The sequence below is a fragment of the Orcinus orca genome, chromosome 3 (assembly GCF_937001465.1).
Source record: "Orcinus orca chromosome 3, mOrcOrc1.1, whole genome shotgun sequence".
NCBI lineage: Eukaryota > Metazoa > Chordata > Mammalia > Artiodactyla > Delphinidae > Orcinus > Orcinus orca.
In genome coordinates, this window is record NC_064561.1 from 124,938,168 (window position 1) to 124,946,318 (window position 8,151).

Below are 8,151 nucleotides of genomic sequence, written 5' to 3' on the forward strand. Positions count from 1 at the left end.
GGTCACTCCTGAGGGTCCTTCAATAGGGAAGGTACTCAATCCCAAGACATCCCTTCAATCTTTCCCAGCCTCCGTTTCATCAGCTGTTATATGTAACTATTACATCTATAATCTGGGGATGATAATAGTACCTTTCTTATAGGCTGGTTATGAAGATTCAGTTTGCTAAATGCCCATAAAGCACTTCTTAGCACAGTTCCTCACATATAGTAAATAAGAAATGGTAGCAACTATAGAATGACTGCCCCAAGGGGCAATCTTCCACTTTCCAGAGGACGATGCATCAACATCCAGCTGTTTTCAACTTAAATTTTTATTAGTATTTTATGGAACTATGCCTTGAATCATCAAAATTTCCAAGCAAATACTTTATTGAACAATGCCATGAGTTAATGATCTCAAGAATGCGGTTTCTCCCAGTGGCCTGACTACATTCATTTGAGTCAGTTTGCAGATGTTTTCTCGTGACTTTGGGAGTAGAGTATTTGCTTTTTAGATTTTGACTCCTTTGCCCTGAAGGGCTGTGGGGGTGTTTTACGGCTCTGTGGAACAGTACAGAGAAATAACCACAGGCAATTCCAGACAGTCTGGCTTTCAGGGATAGGGAACTTGGTGCACTTTCTCACCCTCTACAGCTCTAAGGAAAATAAAGTAGGAACTGGGGGAGGCCAGACCCTGAGGGAAAAGCCATTTCATTCAATCATTCCTACAGTCATTTATCAAACTCATCAAACTCTTTCTGGAGAAACAAAGACTTAGTCCCTGCACTCTTGGGTCCCAGTCAAATATAGATGGAGGAAATGTGACATTCATTTACTCACTCTGGACAAGGTTAGGAATGACCTTCACATGGTAAATCCTTTGATCAGTTCTCAGTCTTCATGTTACTCAACCCAACTGTGGAATTTGGCATAATTGACCTCTCTCCCTTCTTGAATGCTATGTTCACCTGGCTTCCTGGACCACTCTTGTCCTGATTCTCCTCCTGTCTCCCTGGCAACTCAGAAGGGGTTGGTTCTTTTCTGGTTCTCATTTACCGTCCTCAATTCTACACTCTAGGGTGCCTGTGGGTTTGTCCTTGGACTGCTTTTCAATATACGCTCGCTCATTTCCTTTGGTCATCTAATCCAATCCTGTGTTTGTCTTTTTTCAGTACGCGGGCCTCTCACCGTTGTGGCCTCTCCCGTTGCAGAGCACAGGCTCCGGACGCGCAGGTTCAGCGGCCGTGGCTTACGGGCCCAGCCGCTCCGCGGCACGTGGGATCTTCCCGGACCGGGGCACGAACCCGTGTCCCCTGCATCAGCAGGCGGACTCTCAACCACTGCGCCACCAGGGAAGCCCTAATCCTGTGGTTTTATATACCGTACTTATGCTGACAACTTCCAAATTTGTACTTCTATCGCAGATTTCTCCTTTCCAGACACAACATATCCATTCAGCTACTCAACATATCCACTTAGACATGACTTTAGGCCTATCAAGCATAAGTTCAAAACTACATTTCTGACCCACCCTGCCCCTCTCGTAGTTTTCCCATCTCCTTAAATTGCAATTCCATCCCTCCAGTTGCTCAGATCAAAAATCTTGGAGTCATCTGTGACTTCTTTCTCTTATATTCCACATCTGATCCATCAGCAAATCCTCCCTTGAAAATATATCCCAAATACCACCCTGGTTCAAGTTACCATTATCTTTTGCCTAGATTATTGCAATAGCCTTGTGACTTGTCTCTCTCCTTTTACCCATAAGCCTCTACACAGTCTTCTCTCAACATAGTGGTCAGACTGAACCTGTTAAGCTGTGCATCAGTTCAGGTAACTTCCTCACTTAAAATACTGAAGTAGCTCCCCACTTCCCTCTGCATAGAAGCCAAAGCCTGTCAAAGGCTTACACGTGCTGCCCTCCCCCACCTCCCATACACAACTCCCTTAACTTCATCTTTTCTGTTCCCCTCACTCATTCTGCTCCAGCCACACACACACTCTTGCCGTACCTTTGCCTGGAATGCTTTTCCCTCGAACACCTATGTAGTTTCAGTCTTCACTTCCTTCAGGTTTTTGCTAAAATGCTATCTTCCCAGTGGGGCCTTCTAAGAAGACCTTATTTAAAATTATACTCCCATCCTATACTCTCCATCCTCCCTCTATGTTTTATTTTCCTCCATGGCATGGATTGCCAGATTGATATTCTACATGTATTTATTTATTATCTAGTTCCTCCACTGCAAAGTAAGCTCTATGAGTACAGAGTTTTTTGGGTTTTTACTTTGTGGCATTTTTTAAAGTATTTAGAGAGTAACAGTATCTAGCACTGGCAACTGCCTCTGATATACTTATCTCTATAAGGTCTTAAATGTTATTATTTAAGTCCCAGTTTAAATCACTTTTCTTTGTGTGTGTGTGTGTGTTCTTGTGTGTTTTTTAATATAAATTTTATTTATTATCTAAGTCCCAGTTTAAATCACTTTTCTTTTTATGTGTATGTGTGTGTGTGTGTGTGTGTGTGTGTGTGTGTGTGTGTTTTCTTGTGTTGTTTTTTTTCTTATAAATTTTATTTATTTTATTTTTGGCTGCACTGGGTCTTTGTTCCTGCCTGTGGGTTTTCCTCTGGTTGCAGCAAGCAGGGGCTACTCTTTGTTGCGGTGCACAGGCTTCTCTTTGCAGTGGCTTCTCTTGTTGCAGAGCATGGGCTGTAGGTGCACAGGCTTCAGTAGTCGTGGCATGCGGTCTCAGTAGTTGTGGCTCGCGGGCTCTACAGTGCAGGCCCAGTAGTTGTGGCACACGGGCTTAGTTGCTCCGTGGCATGTGGGATCTTCCTGGACCAGGGCTGGAACCTGTGGCTCCTGCATTGGCAGGTGGATTCTTAACCACTGTGCCACCACGGAAGCCCTAAATCATTTTTCTTAAAATGCAGAAAGGCAAATGTCTAAAGCACTGCAAAAGCCAACCTATAAAATGTAGAGGACAGTTATTTTTATCTGTTTTGTCCACTGCTGTGTTCTCAGTGCTAGAACAATGCCTAGTACATAAAACGAGCGCAACAAATACTTGTGAATGAATTAATTCTTACATATTGTACACCTACTATCTTTCACTCACTCTGCTAGAAGCTAGGATTACAAAGGTCCCTATCTCTACCTCCATTGTGTCATTGGTCAAGTGTGAAGAGAGATGCGTAAGTCAAGTATTGAGGGAGAGGAGTCAGTGAGTGAAGCATCTTTGAAGGGCTACGCACACACGGAGAAAGGGTGACTCTTACCTGGGGGAATCAGAAAAGGCTTCCTGAAGGAGGGGGCATCTGAAGAGGGCTTTGAAGGATGAATAGTTTGCCAGGTGATAAATAAATCTGCAGATAAATCTCTAAATCTTAGTTGCTTCACTGAAATAGATGTTTCTTTCTTACTCAAAGCCAAATCCAAGTCTAAGTTTGGTGGAAGGTTCTCCTCCAGGTGGGGATAAATGAGCCAGGCTTCTCCCAACTTGGGGCTCTGCCGTCTTCACCTCATGGCTTTCAAGGGCGCTACAGAAGGAAAGAGCAGGAAGGATTCTGCATATACAGTTTGAACAGCTCTGGCCTGAAAGTGGCGCACAATCATTTCTATATTCCATTGACAAGAACTCAGGCACATGGTCACAGCTCACTGCAAGGGAGACTACGTGCCCAGAAGGAAGGGGAAAAAAAGAGTTCAGTGGACAGCTAGACAGTTTCTGTTATCCCAGGCATAATGGGGTAGAGACAGGCCCCCAAGAGAAAGCATGTTATGAACGTGTGATATGTTTGGGGAACACTATGGCGGAAACCAAGAGAGTGTGAAGGAAAGTGGCCAACGATAAAACTAGAAAGTAGGCAGGACTCACCTAGGAAGGGCTTCTGTTTTCCATGAAAAAGCCCTTGGACTTTGGTCCTGAGGGCGTTGAAGGTTAAACCATCCTTTCTCAGCCCTATCTTCACATCACTGAAACTGACAGGGTGGCTTTGCTGGGGCCAAGAGAAAAGACTACATCAGGTAGGAGTCATAGGAGGAAGAAACAGGAAGAAGAAAATGGGAGGAGAAGAGAGAGTCACTCCTATCACAAATGCCGCCGACATGAGCATCTCAGCCCACCAGTCGACCTGTCCCCATCTTTTTAATCACCATGTGGCATAATCATGGCTCTCATGCCTCAGCCCCGTCATGTGCTTGTTTCATTAAGTAATCACTGGCACAGACGCCATCACCGAGCTCTTCGTGAGGTGTGGATGCCAGTTCTGCCCCACCTCGTGTAACCCCTTTTCAGAAAGGTGAGGTAGGGCCGCCTTTCTCTGTTTACACTCTTCCCAGCGATGCATGGCCTAACCCCACCTGCAGCCCTGTTTGAAAGCCTTGTAACATTTTTCCTTAAAGTTATTTCCCCCAATTGTTTGAATGGCAGAAACAAAAAAATCTAAAAATTAAAAAAAAAAAAAACACCCCAAGATCATAAGCCTAAACAGTAGTTGGTGGCTAACGCCTAAAAATACTATCATTTGAAATTATTCCTTTGGGTCTGGCAAGCCTCTGGGAAGCCAAGAGACCTGCATTACGGTTCTAATCTTTGTCTCCCATCCCCCCAGACACCCCCATTTCACTGCCGCTGAGCTGAGAGATGCTAGGTGAGTGGGGCACCCCTGGGGGCCTCCCTTCCTCATGCCCCAGGGCTTCTAAGGGCCCCTCCAGCTCTAATTGATCCGTTGAAGTAAACTAGTGCTTCTGAGATGAGTGGAGAGAGTGGGGAGCGAGGGAGTCCAGCGTGGGGCGGCTCCAGGCTGATTGGGGGGAACAGAGGGCAGTGCCAAGGACACACCTGCCACCTCAGCTCCTCTCCAGAGAGGCTCTTAGTGTCGGAAGGAGCCAGAGCTCCCCTGGTCTCATCACGAGGAGTGAAAACCACCAGCCCAATTTTAAAGAAATTTTCTTCTCACACTATCCTCTTTAGATAAGTGGCCAAAAAAAGAAAAAAAAAGACATTCAATCCCAGAATATTGTTGTTTTCCGATTTGGTTGCTCATACACTAGTTAGTTGTTCCCTCTTCTTTGTTTCCAGTCTCTACCACAAGCTCCACCCGCCACTCGCAGGGGCTCATTCTTAGAGCCTCATCTAAAGAAGAAATGCTTCTCTTTCCTGATTACACATGCAACACACACTTATTAAGTTTATTGTAAAAAAGACTGGAAAATACAAAAAGAAGGGAGGAGAGGGAGGGAGGAAGGGAGGGGAAGAAGTAGGAAGGAAGGATCCAGAGATAACTGCTCTTAACAGTTGGACCTACGTCTTTCTAGTTAGAGCTATCTTTTTAAAAACCAGATTAAGATTACATTGCCTAACTGTTTTTTTAGTTTTCCCCACTTGACAACCTAGGAACATCTTCCCAAAGTCTTAAATATTCTTCCATAGCACCATTTTTGGTTACCGTAGAATATTTCATCTTCTCAGTAGATCCTTATTTAACCTGTTATAGACTACCCATATTATTTTAGGTTTTTGTTGTTGTGTTTTAAATAACAGAGATAAACATATTCTGATACATACGTTTTTTCCCTGCAGTCTCAGACTATTCTTTTAGGACAAAATATTTTTAAAGATGGGTGGATTTCCTACACCAAAAAAATTCTGTTGGGACTTCCCTGGTGGCACAGTGGTTAAGAATCCACCTGCCAATGCAGGGGACACGGGTTCGAGCCCTGGTCCGGGAAGATCCCACATGCCACGGAGCAACTAAGCCCGTGAGCCACAACTACTGAGCCCGCATGTTGCAACTACTGAAGCCCACGCACCTCGAGCCCGTGCTCCACAACAAGAGAAGCCACTGCAGTGAGAAGCCCCGCGCATCGCAACAAAGAGTAGCCCCTGCTCGCCGCAACTAGAGAAAGCCCGCATGCAGCAACGAAGACCCAATGCAGCCAAAAATAAAGCTTTTTTTTAAAGCTTTTAATGATTATTATCAAATTACCCTTCAGAAACAATGTACCAATTTATAGTCCCATCAGCAGTGTATCTGTGTCCATCTCTTCACACCTTCACTGGCAGTGAGTGTTACTTTTTAAAAAATCTCTACTAATCTGATCATCCTGCCCTGATTTTAATATTTATTTACTCAAGGAGCAGAGCAGGGGAAAGGATTTTTCGTGGAGGTGAGAAGAACCTAAGAGATGGGGAGCTGTGATTCTAAAGCATAATCTAAGCGCACAGTCAGTAAATATTTGTACAAATTCTATGTAGATCTTTCTTTTAGCAGAGTTACTTTAGTATAATGAGTATATTGGCTGCAGCAGGAGACTTGCCTCCAAGTTCTTTGTACTTACTGGCTACAGGACAGAAAGTAAGCAAACAGTCAGGCCTCTCAGTCTCAGGTTTCTCTTCTATGAAATAGCCGTTCAACCCACAGGGTGTTTGTGACAATGAAATAAGAAAATGTGCATAAAAGTCCTTTGGAAACCATGACAGCAGTAAACCTAGGCTGGGGGTTCTTACTGTTGCTATCTCTAACCACAGTGAAAGATCGTATTATACCTGACCTTAAATAAATCATGTTGTTTTTAGACAAATCATCCCATAATCCCTAGCCCACTAAAGGTCTTGCCTCTACAGCCCAGCAGGATTAGACCTTCGTCCTGGAGATGGGGCAGACTATACAGGTGAGAGGAAGAGACCTCAGAGCCACTTCCTAACAGCCCAGGATCTCACAGTTTCACAAAGTAACCAGGCGCATGAGACAGATGCATCTACAAAACCAGTCAGGGAGGTTAGAGAAGGAGCTGAGACCAGCATGTGCCCTCAGTCGGGGCGGTGAAAACTCGTAGTGGCACCAGGGGCCAAGCCCCACCAGCTAAGAAGAAGTTGTAGCCCTCAAGCAGGGCCAGACTGGAGGTTGGTAGAGGCTGGTAGGAAGCTGCTGTTTGCCTGGGATCCCTGGCGAAACTGCAGAGACCCAAAGGCCTGTGGGAAGCTGGTGAGGAGAGGGAGGGGTTTGGAAAGCCAGGGGTGTTTGGATTTGCTATGAAAGACAAATGGGGGGACAGAGGCCCAGAGAGCCTGTGAGCCCAGAAAGTTATTTCTTGGCAGTTTAAGCGCAGCTGGTGGGAACCTAGAGGGAGGACAGCCTGGGAAATCTGGGGAAGAGTGAGGCCATAATTCTCAGCTGCTCCGGGCAGCAGAAACTAGTTTGGTCCTGCTGTTTAGCATTTGTGAGCTTCTCATTAGCATTTGAAGGACGTGCCGGCAGAACACCCACAGAGCCTTTAGAGCTGTGCTCAGCCTGCTGGGCCAGACGGGGGCGGGGAGCCTAATTGCTCTGACGTCAGCCTGACTTCAAGAATCCAGTTATCTCCTGGACCCTAAGAAGGGGCTGAATCCAGTTGCTATCCCAGCTAAAGCCCAAAGTCATTCTATTTATAAAACTTCCCATGTTCTTAGCTACTTCTATCTTTGGCCCAATATACTGGGTTGGCCCCAAAGTTCGTTTGGGTGTTTCCATAACATCTTACGGAAACCCTGAACAAACATTTTGGCCAACTCAATAGAAAGCATAATAATTGGGGAAAGAAAAAAATTACTGTCATAGGAAATGTTCAATTATTACCTCACTTAACCCTCACTCCATCTTACAAAATAGAGACTAGTATTGTCTTCTTGTCAGAAATAGCATGTTTCAGAAGCAGTTTCAGAAACAGAGGCCAAACTCATAATCTGATAGCAGAGGCATCCCTAGTAATACTACATGCTTGAGTTTCCAGAAGCTTCCCTGAATTTTTGGCACTCTAATTAGAAATTAGGTGTTTATTTCTTAGGGGAAAAATCAGGCCCGTTTTTGGCTTTGGAGCCCAAGGATGGCACGTAGGTGTGTCCAGGGATTCAGGTTTTGGTTCTCGAAGAACTGCAACCAGCCACTGAATGTGCAACTGTCTTGTCCTGCTCTTCTGAGAGGGAAAAAGATGGAGTGGACGAATATGGAGTTTAAAGCACAAAGAATCCCAGCTCCGTCCCGCCAGCTCTACAGGCCCCAGTTATTTTGAAATGAAACTCACTTTAGACATGCAAATGACTCACCATTTGGAGTGGGGGTTTCAGCGTCCGCCAAGCTCACTGTGGCTTTGAAGACCTTTTGGGAGCTGGCTGTGTTCGCCCGGGAACA